Source organism: Microtus oregoni, unplaced genomic scaffold (assembly GCF_018167655.1).
Source record: "Microtus oregoni isolate MIOR12 unplaced genomic scaffold, Mior012 000007F_ref0000211, whole genome shotgun sequence".
In the NCBI taxonomy this organism is placed as follows: domain Eukaryota; kingdom Metazoa; phylum Chordata; class Mammalia; order Rodentia; family Cricetidae; genus Microtus; species Microtus oregoni.
Genome location: NW_024543066.1, coordinates 1,897,527 through 1,916,120, shown reverse-complemented (window position 1 = coordinate 1,916,120; position 18,594 = coordinate 1,897,527). Strand labels below are relative to the sequence as shown.

The 18,594-nt window shown below is 38.4% G+C and overlaps 1 long non-coding RNA gene across 1 annotated transcript in view; it reads right to left on the bottom strand.

The window, feature by feature from the left end:
* Positions 1–7,138: 7,138 nt before the first annotated feature.
* The window catches only part of LOC121450849, a 49,540-nt gene continuing 38,084 nt past the window's right edge, over positions 7,139–18,594 (bottom strand). The window contains exon 4 of the long non-coding RNA XR_005974642.1: positions 7,139–7,195. This is a non-coding gene — a long non-coding RNA (uncharacterized LOC121450849). The remainder of the gene's footprint in view (positions 7,196–18,594) is intronic.

Genomic DNA, 18,594 nt, shown 5'->3' with positions numbered 1-18,594 from the left:
AAGAAAATGAACAAAAATTTGAGAGAAACTTGATCAGGAAACACAGAAACTGGGATGTGCGCTACACTTACTATGGGAGATGGTCTTTCATTTCCTTGAATGTTGCAGTAGAGAAGCTTCCAGAGACCCATAGAGTAGAGTCAGCACATTGGGAATCTCCAAATCCACCCAAGCAGAATACTTCTGGCTCCCACCTTCTTGATCATTTTTTATACTATTTCTTGAAAGACATCTTTCAGATATATTATATGGTAAATACTGAGATTTACCTTAATATCTTTAATTGATTTATTTAGACATTGTGTTTGGGGGCTGTTACTACCGTCTTCTGTGGCTACTTCCTTTTGTCTTTGTTTCCTTCTCCCACCTTTTTCGCCTTGAGTGTTTATTCCATCTTACTTTGGTCTTCCATTGTTTTGACAATGTCTGTAACAATACTGAAATGATTCCCAACTCTGTAGTAGTTCAAACTTTATTCAAGTGTGTTTTTCTATGGTCCTTATTGCTTTAAACCCTGTAATAGGTCAAAAGAAATAACTTTGCAGAATTACTCAGAAGTGGAAGACATCTCTCAAATATTTGCACTATAAAAGCTAAACTATATCAAGACCTATGAATCATGCTAAGTCATGCTGCTTTTTAGAAACATTTTTATTCCCTACAGTGGGGGGAGTATCACAGATCTTAATATTAATTCATAATCATCCTCATTTTTCCTATAGATGAGGAAATTATCCTATTGAATTATAAGAATGCAAGTCATACTACTCCCCATGTAGTTAATCATTCATTTTGCCTCACTGCATATCAGCTGGGTTATCTTGGGGAGTTTTTAATGTTCTGTTTCTTTCTCTGAATCAAGACTACAAATAACATCTCTCTTAAAGGATGACATGGGATTCAAAATGATGAAGAGCATAGAGAATACACAGCAGGGGGCTCAGGAGACTGTAAGTCACTGAAATTCATCTTCCCATTGCTAAGACATTCTCCTTTGATCTAACTGCAACCACATTGCTAAGTGAAAAATACCATGCTACGAAGGCCACCCAACACTGCCTTGGTTATCAATTACCCCATAACAAGGACATTCCCAAACCACTCAGAAAACATCAAGCATTCATCATCCTAGTCACTGGGGACTGGAAATCCTGAAGAGTTCTTCAAGGTTCAAATACTTTCAAATTAGTTTTTGTCAAGCTGATGAGAGGATGAATAAGTTCTTCCCTGGTGTGCTTGCAAATTTGTTTGTGTGACTGCCTGCAGAAAGCTTCTATTCTTTATTATTTGTTCCTCCCTGTATGGGAACTGGTGGCCCAGGGATGAGTAAAGAAGGGAGAGAGAAAGGAGGAGGAAGGGAGGCAGGAAAAGACAGAAAGACAATGGGTTTATAGTTCAATCTTGGAAGTGGCAAAGATCACTTCTACTGTGATCTGTCATTTGCATAAACTCATTGTGGTTTACTATGGAACACTTCTACAAACAAGTATGGGTATTGGTAAGAAGGAATCATGCTTGGTTAATGTGGTGGTTTGAATAGCAATGGTTCCCATAGACTCACATGTTTGTATGCTTGGCCCATAGGGAGTGGCATGATTAGGAGATGTGGTGTTGTTGGTGTAGATGAGGCTGTGTTGTAGAAAGTGTGTCCGTGGGGGCAGACTTTGAAGTCTCATATGTTCAAGCTATGCCCAGTGTGAGACACAGTTCACTTCCTGTTGCCTGGGGATCAAGATGTAGAACTTTCAAGTACCTTTCCCGCACCATGTCTGTCTGCATACCACCATCTCTACATCTGTAAGGCATCCCCAAATAAATTTTTTTCTTTATAACAGTTTCTGTGGTCCTGGTGTCTCTTCACAGCAATAGAAACCCTGAGAAAGTTAGATTGGGGGCTGGTCAACATCATCATTATTCCAGTAAATGTCCCTTGCCCTCCACAGTGCCTTGCTGTATCACTCTTACCTCTGACCCATGGGTTGTTAGCCTTCTTATCCATATCATACAGTTCTAGGTTAGATTTTGCTTAGTACTTTTGTTCCTTGGTGAACTACTCTCTGTCTCTCTTTTCTGTAGCTTTAATGTCCAATCTGCATCCATGGTCACCATGAACATTTCTCATTCATGCCTTAATGCTTTTGCTTTTAACTGAATTCTGCCAAGCCTTGCTGTGAACATCTTATATGGTAATTCTCATTTGCAGTTAGATATTGTTGTATTAAAAAACCTTCGCTTGTCCTGGAAAATGATGAGGTCAAGTCATGAGCCTCATCTTTACATACCTCCCTCGTCTAGCCCTCTATGTGGTTTTTATGGCACCTGCATCAGACATTGACCCCACTGAACACCATTTAATGCATGCTGATCATAGAAAGTATTAAAGGAAGGGCAGTGGAAAGTCACGATGTGAGTCAATTTTCTACCTGTTGCCAGCAGATGACTAGGTAACTGGCTCATTAGGTTCATTCAAAAGATGTGGATTTGGCTCTAATTTTGAAGTGGCATCAGCATGTTCCATTGTGCTAGAGTCCTTAATTGTGTACTCTCAGGCAGAGAGCTGTTCCTTGTAAGCCACAAAGAATGTGTGACAGAACCAATTCTCTTCTTTTCTGTCACCAAAGGGCATGTTCCAAGTTAGGGTATCAGTGGGGAGATCTGACATATAGAAATCCTCACCACCATATTTAACACCGTTCTGCTAGGACAAGATAGATTTCCGTTTTCTTACGTTAGTCTTGTGAAGGCAACAATAAAACCAGAACAGGTAAAGATTTTCAGGATCGTTGTGTTTTAATGTGCTTGGCATTCCTTGGTGAAGTGACCGAATAGTGCTTCTAACTAGCCTACCCCTGTTCTGTTTCTGTGGCACTCCTGAGTTCCTGCCAGCACACCCTCCCCCACAGAGAAGCCCGTGCTCAGCCTACTTTATACTTCTTCCCTTTTTATTTAGTCTAAGACAAGGGTTCTCCCCATGTTGCCTCCCACATCTAGGGACAATCTTCTCTACTTGGTCACACCTCTCTGGAATCACCCTCACAAAATAAACTAGAGAATCCTAGAACTCAAAAAAAAATAAAATAAAATAAAATAAAGGAAAACAATAGCAATTGAGGGATTAAACAAGTGCCTTCTTCAAAATGCTACTTTAAGTTTATCGAATTGCTCTCAAATTTCAGGCAAAATTTCACAATGCAATTGCTACAGGAAAATGTAAGTTAGATGTTTAAAACATACAATATGGACCACACTTTCTGAAGCCTATCCCTTTAGTGAAACTTGAAAGGACATAATTTTACACCTAAAAGGGCATGTCTGATTTATTCAATAGTGCTTTTCTAATATAGCCTATTTGCTACATTGTAACAGTAATAAAATTCTGGAAGGATTTCTTTGTACCCAGCTCATGAAGGTGCATTTTTTTTTTCATCTGATTTCTGCTAGTTCTGATTGTCGGGTGAAATTGAATGTTTCAGGTTAACCTTGTACTGCCATTTAAATACCATGTATTTCCAGCATCTGTCACTACTTTCCAACCACTAATGAATGCATCTGCTCTAACCCAGATGTCTTACATATATAACATCATTTAATAACCAAGTATTATCATTCCCATGCCAGTGATAATAAAATTGAATATTATATTATCAAAATTAAAAATGATGTGCTTTGTAGACAATGTGACTAATAAAAGGAAGATACTAGGATAAAAGCAAAAGACAGCAGATGTCCTTTAAATTATATTTAATTTAAATTGGTGTTTAGAACTAGTGTTGAAACTGAATGTTTACTACATAAAATACGTATATTTTAACCAGTTAAAATTACAGATTTCATATCACCACCAAAAGTCTTATCAAATGGCTGCAAGATGACTTAACAGGTAAGCATGTTTACTTAATGACTTCAGACTAACCTTAATAATAAAAAGAATTTCAGTATCATCGAGGTGTCTGAACAACACGTATGTTTTTCAAATGCCTTTTTCTGAAATGAGTAAAAGATGTGCTAAATAGAGAATTAAGTGCTTGAAAGCAAGAGATCATTGGCTTTAAAATTTTGTAAACATGATACTATGTGCTGATATTTTATCTGTGTTCTAAGATCAGAGTGCAGGGCTAGTCAGTAGTTAACCAGAGAGGCCAGATGTGGTGGTACACAACTTTACCCAGCACTTGGGATCTCAAGCCTTTGATTCCAGTACTTGAGAAGCACACACCTTTAATCTCAGCACTAGGGAGGAGGAAACAGGAATGATATGGCTGGGTAGAAAGGGGGATATAAGGCACGTGGAGACAAGAGCTTACCCCCTTTTAGGCTGAGAGTTGGTGAAGTTAGAAATAGCTGTGACTGGCTCCTTTGTCTCTCTGATCTTTCAGCATTTACTAGTATATCTGATTCTGGGTTTTTATTATTAAGAACAATTAGAATTCGTGCCACACAACACTAAGTTTCATCTTGGCACAACTACTTCACGAGTCTCAGAACTTTGAATGAAAAGATGGTAGGCTGGTGACCCTGCCTTCCACAGCCAGAAGGCTATATGTTGGTGTTGGTGGCTGAACTCCTAAACTTGCGGATTGAAGCTGGAGCCCATTGGAGAGCACCTGGGCTGAGGCTGAGGATGAGGGCAGAGTGGAGCACTGATCGTGACTGAGTGGCAGCAGAGACCGAGACAAACAAGAGAAGGCGTCGGAGCACATGCAACCTTGCACTTCACCGACATAGCTGAACATGCCAGAGGGAAATGCTTCAGGTTCAAAGAATCCCAACCAACGTGTTTTCCAATTAGTTATTCTTATAATTTTTCTACAGTTATGGTAGAGAGGCAAATTATTCTTTGCTCCCATAAGAAAACACATAGCATAATTATTGTATGTACAGTATATATGTTGAAAGAATATCCAAGTTACCTAGTACAGAAAATGAATCACAAATACTAATCTAACCTAAAAGTTTAACTACAAGCGATTCTTATTATTCTGTTTGCCCCAATCTTAACTTAAAGATGCAAATCTAAACATGCAAATCAAAGTGCTGTTCAGGTCCTCCACTCAGTAACAGAACAGAGAGAATCTGCTGTATAGGTTGTAACTCTCTTATTACAAATAAACTCAACATCCTCTCTAGCAGTGAAGGGATTTTCACCATAAATGTATGAAACAAATTAAAATTGCAGTTGATAAAATTTCTGATTCTAGAATTATTTTCATTAACTCATTAATAAGGAAATTAATTATGAGGAAGCATTAAATATTTTCTTAGAGGCAATGATTAAGTGGGGGGCTGGAGAGATGTCTCAAGGGTTAAGAACACTGGCTGTTGTTTTTTTGGGGGGGGTTTCCAGACAGGGTTCTTTGTAGCTTTGGAGCCTGTCCTGGAACTAGCTCTTGTAGACCAAGCTGGCCTCAAACTCACAGAGATCTGCCTGCCACTGCCTCCTGAGTGCTGGGATTAAAGGCGCCTGGCAAGAACACTGGCTGTTCTTGGAGTGGACCTGAGTTCAATTCCCAGCACTTACATTGGGATGCTCACAATTGCCTGTAACTCCAGCTCCAGGGTATCATTGTCCTCTTCTGAATTCTGTGAGCACCTGCACTAATGTGCGCATACACACACACACACACATACACACACACACACACACACACGTGTGTATGTAATTTAAAAATAATAAAATAGGTCTTTTTCAAAGTTAAATGTATAGCAGTAACTATTTTATGAGCTGATAACATAGAAACATGTTAGAGCATCAGTAACTGTTGGAGAAGAGAGCCCAGGCACCATAGTTCTGGTACTTCCACCCTGCAGGACAACAGCTTTTTATCTGAGAGTTTGAGTTCCACATTGGCTTTTCGGTTTTACAAAATTTGAAATTAAATATAAATACTGAAACTATTTGTGGTAGTTTGAATGTAATCCCCCCCCCCAATCTCATAGGGAGTGGTACTGTTAGGAGGTGTGACTTTGTTGGAGTGGGTGTAGTCTTGTTGGAGGAAGTGTGCCACTGTAGGGCAGGGTTTGAGGTTTCCTATGTTGAGAATCCTGCCCAACGCCTGAGTTGATTTCCTGTTGCCCTTCAAGACGTAGCACTCTCAGACCTAGCACAACCTTTACCTGCATCTGCATGCCACTCTGCTTGCCCTCATGATGACAATGGACTGACCCTCTAACGCTATAATCGAGCCCCCCAAATTAAATGCTTTCTTTATAAAGGTTGCCATGGTCATGGTGTCTCCTCACAGCAATAAAAACCCTAAGACAGTATTGTAGTCTCTTCTTCATTCTCTGATTACCATTCCACCGTTTCTAGTATTGTATGTTTTCTTGGGTTTCTGCCATTAATGGTCACTTTCTGATCTTATTTTTTCCAGATTTGAAATGGCCTTTCAAGCTAACACATTTATTTCCCAGCTTTGTATTAGACAGTTAGTATAATATTACTTAGCAAACTCAAAAGAAAAAAATTAATCCAGGCATTAGAAATCAACAACTAATGTCAAAAATGAATAAATGGGGAGTCATCATATATTATACATACACTGATAAAAAAATAAGTTAGCCGAGACTATGAGTCCAGCTTCTTGTTTTTAGGGGATTCAGGAGCTATGCCATTGTAAAAGTTCATAGATTAAATACCCTGGGTTGCGGCGCATGACGCCCATCTGTGCTCTATGTGCCACCATACAGTTCATGAACTGGGCAAGGGGCTGGAGATTGAAACACACAATGACTCACAGACAGAGACACGGGTCATCCATGATACCAAAATGCCACCAAAATGCCGCCTTTATTGTGTTCAAGGGCATCTTATATAGGGATAGCAATGCCTTAGCCAAACACACCAGAAACCATTACCCTGCCATCAGGAACTCCTGAGGGTCTCGTGCTCAGAGCAGCTGTAGGCACTCAGATCAGGAGAAAACAAGTTGTTTACAAGAAACTCATGATCTGGGGTTCACAGCTCCCAACACTGGGTTGTTTCACACATAGAGTTTAAGGACAGTGGTTGAAAGGAACCTGGAAAGATGGCTCAGTGTTTAACAGCACTTGGTACTCTTTCAGAGGATTAGAGTTCAGTTCCTACCAATCACATGACAGTTCACAGCTATCTAAGTCCAGTTCCTGGGAGATCCAATGTCTTCTTACAGTTTCCACAGGTACACGCACAATGGGTAATACTCTCAGACATACACACCTATAAATAAATGAAAATAATTTTAAAATGATGGTTGAATGGAGAATGTATAAATAAAAAAGAGATGTGTAATAAACTAATATAAATACAATGATTGGTTACTACAGAATTCAAAAAGAGCCATGACTAGCAGGTAGCTATGTTGTTACAGATTGGAAAATATATAAATAAAAGAAAAAAGAGATGTATAATAAACTGGAATATAAATACAATGTTTGGTTACTACGGAATTCAAAAAGAGCCATGACTAGCAGGTCGCTATGTTGTTATAGATAGGAGGCTTTTGAAGCCTGAAAGATTCCCTTTCCTAGGCAGTATTAGCAAGAACATTTACACACTGGAGTATCCACTAAACTACATAATTAGATATTGAAATCTCTATTTTAAATTATAACAACACTTAAAAGTACAGATTATATCTTATCCTGGTCTACTGTAAATATGTATATACATACTTAAATGCTCTTCAGTATTGACAGTTGGCTGGCTGATATGTGATAAACAGAACCCACAATATATTAGCCGGTGTGGGAGGTCTGTCTGTCTATGTGTAGATTTTATTGGTTAATGAATAAAGAAACTGAATTGGCCTGTTGATAGGCAGAACATAGGTAGGCGGGGGAAACTGGACTGAATGCTGAGAGAAGGAAGGCGGAGAGAGAGATACACAGATTGATGGAGATGGGTTAAATTAATATGTAAGAGTTAGCCAATAAGAAGATAGAGCTAATGAGTCAAGCAATGATTTAATTAATACAGTTTCTGTGTGATTATTTTGGGTCTAAGCTAGCCAGGCAGCCAGGAATCAACAAGCAGTCCTCCGTGCAACAAGCAATCCTTTTTTTGATTGGTCTATTTGCCTGACATAGTGCTCATCACCCGTCTCTGACTTCAAAATTGTAAGACATTATTAATTCGGGCTAATAACTTAGTGCCTCTCCATCATAGTCCTTTCATCTGTTTGCACCCCTTCTTTAGCCCTTCACTGTATTTTCTGATCCCTTGCAGCTGGAAAATCTGCAGAGAGGTCATTGTTTTGTTTAGTTTCTTGGGTATATGGTTACCCACTGCTCCTACCACCAAGCCTGCCATTGTCTTCAGGCAGAAAGTTAAAATCACAGGAATAGACTGGGAGAGTCCCTCCTGCAGTCTCAGCTCTCCACCAGTTTCCATCAGCTCTCCGTGCCTCCAGTGCCTTCACATGGTTGTACTTTTAAAGAACATTTGCCCAGGCTATTCTATTGCTAAGTGAATGTTTTTTATTCAATAACAGCTTTCCGTTGTAAGAGATGCCAGAGGAGGTTTATTTGGATAACTATATGAATAATCAGTACATCAATCTCTCTCTCTTTCCCTTTTCCCTCACCATCTCTCTTCCTTCTCTACTTTTCTTCCCTCCTACCACCTTTGTTTTTAAGGGGATTTTAGCATGCAGACCAGGTTGACCTTAAAAATCAAGATCTATCAGCCGCAGGCTTCCTGTTGCTGAGAAACAGGAAAGGTGTGTGCCAGTGTCCTCAGAAAATTTCCATCTTCCTGTATTCACTTTGTGTCATTTAAATACAAGGTAATATACTGTTCATGTATACAATACTTACAAAAATTCAACAGTCAAGATTTCTGTAGAAAAAAGTAATATGAATGCATTTAGGTCACCAGTTTCTACTGTTTAACTTTTTAAAAATTTAACTGACCTATAAGGTCATAGAACAAAACATATAAATTATTTATCATATGACATTTTAATACAGGTATATATTATGTGATGGTAAGATCAGGTTAGCATGTTTATTAGTGAAAAGGATGATTATGATGCCTGAAGATTCACTCAGGTGTGCTTGCTCAGTCATTTCAAACAGACCAGTTAATAATTGCTTTGATTGTCTAGGGGAAAAGACAGAAAAACTCCACAGAGCTTCCTCCAAGACTCCAACTTGGGCTGGGATGTAAGATGGTTACTTGTGTTCTGAGGCTTCTGACTTCGCGGATTGGGAAGCTACTAAATTCTTGTTTTCCTGAATGCATGCAGCCCTTGTTACTCCTCCACAGACACTCCTGGTTAGGTAATCCAATAAACGTGTGTGTGTGTGTGTGTGTGTGTGTGTGTGTGTGTGTGTGTGTGTATCTTATTCATTCTCCACCTCCAGAGAAGCCTAATTCGTCATCAGCTCAAACACAGGATTTATATAATCCAAATGTGAAGCTTCAATACTGTTTTAATTTGGGCTTTTGAAATGCATTTATCTCTAGAAGGCAGTATAGTTTGCAGCCTTATTTTATAGCCTTTCTTACTAAAAAAGAATTACTCTTTCTTTAAATTAAAACCCACTAATATTTTAAATTTTCTTTTTTTAATTTTAAGTTTTAGAATTTCCATACAATGTATTTTGGTAATAGTCTTTCCTAAATCCTTCCCAGATTCGCCTTCAACTTCTTGTTCTTTCAACCTCTTAAAAGCAAAGCAAAAAAAATAATATTTTGAAAGCACAAAAACAACAATAATGAAAATGGAGTCTCCAGCTTGTGTTAGCCAACTATTTCTGAGAATGGGGTCCTTTTCCTCTCCCAGAAAATGTCAATTAAAAATAGATTTTTGAAAGTATCTTAACATTTTCCAAAGACCGTTGCTCAAAATATCTTATATGATTCATTAGCTTGTAGGCAGAGGCTGCTTGTTCATTCGCAGCTGCCCAGAACCAAAATAATCACGCAGAAATTGTATTAATTAAATCACTGTTTGGCCTATTAGCTCTAGCTTCTAACTGGCTAGTTCTTACACCTTAAATTAACCCATTTCTATTAACCTGTGTATCACCATGTGACTGTGGCTTACTGGTAAGATTCCAGCACATCTTTCTCCAGTGGCAGCTACATGGCTTCTCCTGACTCCACCTATATATCCTTTCCGGCCTGGCTATGTTCTGTTAAGCCATTGGCTGAAAGCAGCTTCTTTATTAATTAACCAATAAAAGCAATAAATACAGAAGGAATTCCCACACCATTAGCCTTTTCTCTTTTTTTTCATGAACATTTCATGATGTGGGGTTTCTGTCTTCTCAAACCAACAGGCAATCACTATAGCTCTACCATGACAATATATGGAATTGAGAGCACTAAGCCACCATGATGGTTGGTTTATTCGTCCAGTGCAGAGAAAATACCTTAAACCACGCCTGGAGTAGGTGAGCTAAGTTGTGTGCTTAGAGAAACTAGGTCCCTAAAAGCACACCCACCCACTGAAGATTAAGTTAGGTAAGTTTGTTCTTAGTTACTCTATTAGTTATTTTTCTATTTCTGTGTTGAAACACCATAACCAAGGCAACTCGTACAAGACAGATTTAATTAAACTTATGGTTACTGAGGGTTAGAGTCTTTGATAATGAAGTGAAGTCATAATATCAGGCAGCTGAAACTGCAGCTGACAGCTCATATATGAATCCCCAAGCAGAAGGCAAAGAGAGAACACTGGGAATGATTGGAGTATTTAAACACTCAAGCCCCATACCTCCAACAAGGCCACATCTCCCAATCCTTTCCAAACAGTTTCACCATATGGAGACCCAAGTATTCCAACATATGAGCCTATGGGGTCAGCTTATATTCATATCATCACTGTTGTTACATTGTACATCTTTTTCTTTTGAAATGCTGTCTTTAAAAAGGTTGTAGTTGTTCAGCGAAACTGCATGTGTTTGCTCTAGGTCCTCCTCATATATATTAAAGTTGTTAGCAACATGGTTTTGTGGCACTCCTAATAGTGAGAGTGGGGATATCTTTGACTCTTTTGCTTGGTCGTGGGACCCTTTTCTTCCTACGAGATTTCCTCACTTAGCCTTGATGTGAGGGTTTGTGCTTAGTCTTATTGTATCTCGTTATGCCTTTTTGATTGATATCCCTGGGAGATGTGCTATTTTCTGAAGGGAAAAGATCTAGGGAGAGCTGAGGTTGGGGGTGGATCTGTGAGGAGTGGAGGGAGAGAAAGTGGAGGTTCAGATTTATTGTATGAGAGAAGAATAAATAGAAAAGAAAACAGAAGAACAACAAAACAGAACAGAAAAGAAAAGGTTACAGTTGGTTTTGTCATATAGGTAGCTTGATGAGTTGAATTTTTTTTAGCCCTGCAGAGATAGAGCTTGACACCATGCCTTCCAGCCTGCCAAGTGACTCTGACAGACATCCCAAACCATAAAGGACAGACAGAGTTGCTAAGACAACTGGGTACATTGTGCTGTCAGCATACCTACTATTTCTAAACTGACATTTGGTTACATTCTGATGAACTTTGAGTTCCTGTGCATAGATTAGTTTATAAGCCCCTTTATTGTGCCTGGGGGTTCAAGACCTTGCTGCAAAATTCAAACTTCTGTTTGAAAATCTTGAATAAATTTCACTCCATTTTAGATCTACTCATTTTGGGTTTTAGCTTCACAGTACTTTCTGACTTTGGCAGCTGGTTTCTCATATGCTGGAAGAATACTTTCCCAAGCAACTCTATTGTCATGAAAATATATGTCTACACATGAGCAGAACCTTGGAACGTTTTCTGTCCTCAATCCCTTTGTTGCATAATCGGTCCACGGATGTAAGCATGTTAACATGCATTGTTCTCATCATAATTTATGAACAAGGAACCATCCCAACCTATGCTATATGAAACCAAAACGCATTTGCTCAGAGTCAGGTGCTTAGGATTTGAAAATAGAAATAGAGGCTCCTTCTCTGAGATGCAAGGTCCTTATGGGCAGGTTTGAAGTCTGGCAGTGAGATGATGGCTTGGAGCCTGAAGCCTGTTAACACATGTTCATTACTATACCTGACATCAGGTCTAGAAGGACTGAAAGGTAGGGGCCGTTAAGCAAAGAACTGGCATTTGGCACAACTACACAGATTAGTTTCTGCAAATTTGGTGGCTTTAGCTTCGATAATTTCTTTCATGGCCTCACGCAGCTTCAAGCATGACTGTTTCTCCAAACGCAGTAAGAGATGATGAACCTCTCTGACACAGATATACAAATGTCTCTCCTGTAGTGGTCTACGGGTTCAAAGTGAATCAAAGTCAACCAAGCTTCCAGGAGACATTTTCCATGTACTTTCAAAGGGAATATTTTCAAAAACTTATGAAAAACACCTGTCGTGACTGAACAGCAAACCACCCAAAGGTTCTACCACTTTCTGAAATGACTCTTGTCACCCGGAGACCAAGTAATCAAACAAATCTGACTATGAGGGACATTTCACAGTCAAACCACATTTGAGATTATGAACTGTGTGTATATATGTATGCTTTCACTTTAAGTAGGTCTGAAATTTTATCTTGGAGGTTGACAGAATAGGCAGATACATATATTTCTTCTATAGATGTATATACAACTATGATATTCATAATTTTTGTAGTTTTTCACACTTAAGTAGTATATAACTTTTAGAATAGATCCCTTAAGATAACTGAAATGAAGTTGAGGTATGAAGACACTAAAAACAAACATCCTAATCAAAGGCATCTTTGGAGATGATACCTATAAAAAATCCAAAGATGTTATGATGTAAACTATAGAAATACAGACATACACAAGTGGGTTAACTTTGCTTTTCTGGTTTGTATCTTCCACTTTAATGATGTTTGTGTAACTCAAAGAAATTTTTCATCATGAGTCAGGATCTCACTCTTGCATTTCAGCAGACGACTCTAATATTGTGAAAGAGTAACTTATCTTTCTCTTCCTATGTGGTTTTTGTTCAGCTGTAACAAAGCATGCATATATTATAGCTAATTTGTGTGTGTTTTTTGAAAAGCCTTTTCTCTGAAACACAGAGCATCATCCCCAACAAAAGAAGCTGACAAGGTCCTGTCATTTAACATGATGATTATTTAGCAGTGATTTTTATTTCTGCTGGATTTGTATAGGCAATACGACTGTCCTAACAGAAAAAGAATACTATGGATGTGTTTAAGGGTCTATGAAGCCCTTCGCTGACTGCTCATCTCCCACATCTCCAGTGGTTTCTATGTTTTAGGCATGCTGCTAGGCTGATTTCTGAAACATAAGCCTAGATTTGCTATCAAAATTAGAAAACAAATGCTTAATGAAACAGCAATAATGGCTATTGAATATGCAAGTAAAACAGATAATATGGGCGTGTCTATTCCCTTTAGAGTGATACAGTCACTCTATAGAACAATGACACTGAGTTTATAAAGGGCAAGTGGATATCAGATGGCAATGAGAGCTCTAAGCACAGCGAGCAGGGTGGTTGATGATAAGGAGGAGGAGGGATCGCCTAGGTGAACCAGAGACCTCAGGAGGTAAAGACCCAACAGAAAGACTGTAACCTTAGTGTGGAAATGCTTAAATGTAAGTACAGCCACACTCTACGTTGGCTGAAGGAGCTAGAATTATTGAAACTGTGCTTCAATATTAGCTTTGAAGGGGAATTTGCATTAAAATGAAATGTGAGGGAAAGTGGCACATGGTAAACAGTCTAACTGCTTTCAGAGTGATTTCCTTGCCAGTGGATCGGGGAAAGATGCTGTCTCTGCAAAATACAAAATGCTCTCAAAAACTAAAATGAGTTTAATTCACTTATAAAGTATGTACAAACAATGTTTTTCCCTTCCTGCACAGTCAAGGGAGGGGGAAAGCACACATCAATTTTTCTTTTAAAATTTTGGCTTTCTTTCTCTCTCTTTCTCTCTGTCTCTGTTTCTCTCTGTCTCTCTGTCTCTGTCTCTCTCTCTCCCATTAGTTTTAAGTCAACTTGGTAAACCTATAGTCATGCGAGAGGAAGGTGCCTCATTTGAAAGAATGTCTCCATAAAATAGGATTGTAGGCAGGCCTATAGGACATTTTCTAAATTAGCTTTTTGTGTGGGAGGTCCCAGGCCAGTGGGATGCCTGCCATCCCTAGTCAAGTGATCCTGGGTCCTATAAGAAAGCTAGCTGAGCAAGCCATGAGGAGACAGTCAGTAAGCAGCTCCTTTCCATGGCTCCTGCAACAGCTCCTACCTGTCCTGACTGCCTTCCATGATGAACTGTGATCTACAGGTGTAAACCAAACAAACCTTTTCCTACCCATGTTGCTTTGATCATGGTGTTCATCACAGCAATGATAACCCTAACTCAGTGTGTATGTGTGTATGTGTGTTATACTGAACTTTGTATTAGAATTTGGCTCAAATAGCTAAAAGATTATCTAGAATTCATTGCCTAGGAAATTATATAATGAGGAGTTTATAGCAGAGGATGGCTGCATTATTCAGAGTTCTCAACACAAGTGTGCAAAGAGAAAAGATAACAAAATTAAAAAAAAAAACTAAAATAAGAATTATAAAAGAGTACTAGTTAAGAGCAAGAATCCAGAGTAGCTGACTCATTGTGAGAAGAGCTGTGAGTTCATCTGGGAATAGAGGTATTCTGTGGGAATTATTCTGAACAGCAGAGAGTGCTATTTTGGAGGTGATAACAGGATTAGAAGTCTTACTTGAACTTAGGGGTATGATTTTAGGCCAGAATTAAGCCCTCTTGAATAACACTGGATGACCGCTCTGAGATAATTTTGTGTCCAGCCTTTAACTCATAACCTCACTTTTAGTTGGATGCTTGATACTCACAAACTGGAGGTTTTACATGGTAATAAGAATGGTCAAACAGAAGTATAACTTCACTTAAATACCACATAACCACACATTTGATGGTTGAAGAATGAGAAAAAGTTCCTGCTGTTGGAGATCTAATGAACCCTATGTGATTACAAAGGATAGTGGGTTCCTATCCAGCTGGGTTACCCTCATACTGCCACCAAAATAACCACCTCCTTCCTTGATCTGCTACTTATCAGGTGTTTGGTCAAAGTATAAAGAAAATCCACTAATACAGAGTACATTCAACTTTCTAGATTCAACAATTAGAGAGCGAAGATTTTAATCATCTAAAAGTAAACATTTTAACAAGCCCTAAAAGAAGACAAAAAATGAATGAGAGTTAAAACACATTGGCACCTGTGAAGTCGCGAATTTTCATTTAGTTATTGCCTGGACCTAAGAAAAATCATCAACACTGTCTCCACATATGTCTAGACTCCATCTCCTTCACTAGGCTGGTCTCACATTTGAAGGTCAAAGAGGTCACGTTCACACTACTGATTCGTGACAAAGGCCGAGGCAGCTTTCATCCATTGCTCCCTGACACTGACCATTCTAGGAGGACATTCTTAATAAATGCAAGACCCTCTACATATCACGTTTCATATGAAGGAAAACGTAATTAAGGAACTCATGCATCATTTCCATAGCTTAACTATTAGTTAAGCCTCAGTAGTTAACTTCGTCATTTTAGAGGGGAAGAAAAGTTTTAAAGTTACCATCTCATCATGGCCAGGCAAAAAGAGATAACTGCAATGTTACTCCACTGTAGGGAAACCAGAAGACAGCATCAGATCCACTGGAAGTGGAGTTACATGTGGTTGTGATCAACTGTGGGAATGCTGAGACCCCTACCTAGGTTCTCTGCTAAGCAGCACCTGCTTTTAACTGTTGAGCCCCTGACCCTGTTTGTATTAGTTTTCAATGTGCTCATTTTATCCAATTAGTTATCTTTTTATGCATTGGTGTTTTGGCTATGTGTGAGTCTGTGTGAGGGTGTGAAGTCACAGACAGTTGTGAGCTGCCATGTGGGTACCGGGAATTAACCCTGGGTCCTCTGGAAAAACAGTCAGTGCTCTTAACCACTGAGCCATCTCCTCGGCCCCTTGCTATCTTCTTTAATTATCAGTTAACAACAAAATTATCAAAGACTTTTCAAATTGAATGTTTTCGCACAAATACATGGGGGTTTGTTTTTATGTGTTTCACTTGCAGTTACTGAGACTCTAATAAGAATTCTTAGTTTGCTTTCTGAATACACAAGAACTAATAATGTTTAGTTACATATGTAAATAGGTAAAAGTAGTTATACTAGGACACCAATGATAACAGTTAAATAATTATTTAAAATATCTAGACTGACAAATTTGTAAGAACATCTTGCTTTTAATTTTCTATATAAATATGTAACTTATTCACTTATTCTTTTTATAATTCAAAAAGCCTGCACGTGATTATAATTAGTTTTAGATACATAGGACTGGATTCATGAATATAATTTGACACACACAGCCATAGGGTTCTTCCAGGCCTATTTTCTAAATGAATGTCAGGCAAAAATATCAATTTCATCTTGAATTTTAATTCATTTAGATTTAATTTTTGCACATGTCTTACAGCTTTTCCTGGACCTAACCTAATTGGTGTCTTGTGGATATTAGAGCACACATGAGGCATAAACCTGAGATACTTTTGCAGCTCAAAACTTCAACTTTAACAAGGTCAAAAGGTTTACTTAAAAAAAACACAGGGACTTAACAGTGACTGTAAAATGCCCAGCCACACAATACTGAGCAAGGCAGTTAGAAGCAAATGATACCCTTTTATGAAGGAAGGAAAAGTTGCTGAGATAAGTCACCACCCAGTTTGAAGCTCTATAGTAAATGCTTAATCTTGAGAATAGTCACTATCAGTCTACTGTAGAGAACATCTGAATTTTATACAGAATTTACTGAATAGCATTATTATAGCTACATTTACGTTTATGGAATAATTAATTGCTTTGTCGATTAGTGTAATATGTAATTGTATCCATATAGTCTTCTTTTAAAAAAATAACAAATGTCTAGCACTCTCAGCTCCAGCACCACATCTACCTACACACAGCCATGCTCCCCATCACGATGATAACGGACTGAACCTCTGAAAATGTAGGCAACCCATCCCAATTAAATGTTCTCTTTATAAGAGTTGCCATGGTCATGGTGTTTCTTCATAGCAATAAAAACCTAACTAAGACAAGATAAAACAAGTGTCCAAATAAAGTACTTTGGCACTCACAACAAGCAACTTGAGTCTTAACAAAGAGCATATATTGAATTTTTGCCTAAACTAAGTCCCTGAGTGTCTTCAGGTTAGAAGTGCATTATAATAATAACACAGTAATAACTGTGCTGCTTGCTTGATCCACTGTGATGACCGAGAAAAACGTGCTTGCTTTCCCTTATAGGTGCGGAAGAAGGAATGTCTTTCTTAGCCCTACCCCTCGGGAAGATACAGATATTCATCCCCACAGAGCAAACATTAGAACATGTTGAGTAAACTGAGCATGTGCCATTAAGAAATTGACACTCTATCTCAGAATATTTAAAGTGGCATCGGTTGGCGGTTTCATGATACTTAAACACACTTTTCAGGCAGGCTTTTCAAAACAAAAATTCTGCCATATGGTATTTTGCTTTCATTTTTACCGTCACGTTTTGATGTCTAAGGAAAGAAGCACGTTCTCTACTTCTTTTTCCAAAGTTCCACTCTAGAGTTGACATGAGCACAAAGACCTTGTGCTCTGTGCTGGGAAATATTTTGTGTCTTACGAATAAAAACTTTCATTAGTAGTTAGTCAATGCATCATGTATATTACCCTTCCTGACAAGAAGAACACAGAGGCACAATGCTGTGCTGCGATATGGTTCTCCATGGAAAAATAAAGCTTTTCAAAATGTTAGTCATTGCTATGGTGGATGTTTCTTTAAGTCATTTTTACAACCTGTTTTGATGGATTCTAAGAATCTGGGCTACATTATTTCTTCTATAGCTTACAGTTAAAATCATATTCATAATGTTAACTTTCAGACGTTGGGTACTGTATACAAACACTTTTAAACAGCATGTAATTTATACTTAACACTCAAAACAATTCTGTAAAGTACAAATTATTAGCCCATATTGGGGAGGAAATACACACTTGGAAAGGTTATAAATTGCTAGCATCACAAAGTTAGGAAGTGGTGGGACCAGAATGCAAACAAACAAGATTCTTCTCGCTACAAAGTCAGGAATGTTTCCTTTGTTAGTTGGCTTGTAAACCTTTCTCCCTTCGGGAGAAATAGCTTAAACTTCACATTAAAAAGTAAACCTGTAAGGAAGGTCATAAAATAGCTGGATGTGGCTTGTGAATGTGGTCACAGCTACAAAAAAAAAGTGTGTGTGTGTGTGTGTGTGTGTGTGTGTGTGTGTGTGTGTGTGTAGAGCTTTGCACAGAGGACAGCACAGTGACCCATGGGAAATAAAGTCTCAAAGACACAGTAAGTCTGTCCAAACTTGGTACTTAGTGGGGCTTCTGTATCCATCCTATGTAAATGTTCTTATTTGCATATGTCTATATTTTTAATAATTAAGACTTCTGGTGGTGAGGAATTTCTTGAAATATGTAACTTTAGCTGGTAGAAAATCTTCAGTTAAAGTTGTGAGATGCTAACTAGCAAACATAGCCGATATCTTCACGCAGTGGCCTAATAGCCATCCAACTGCCGCTGGGGACT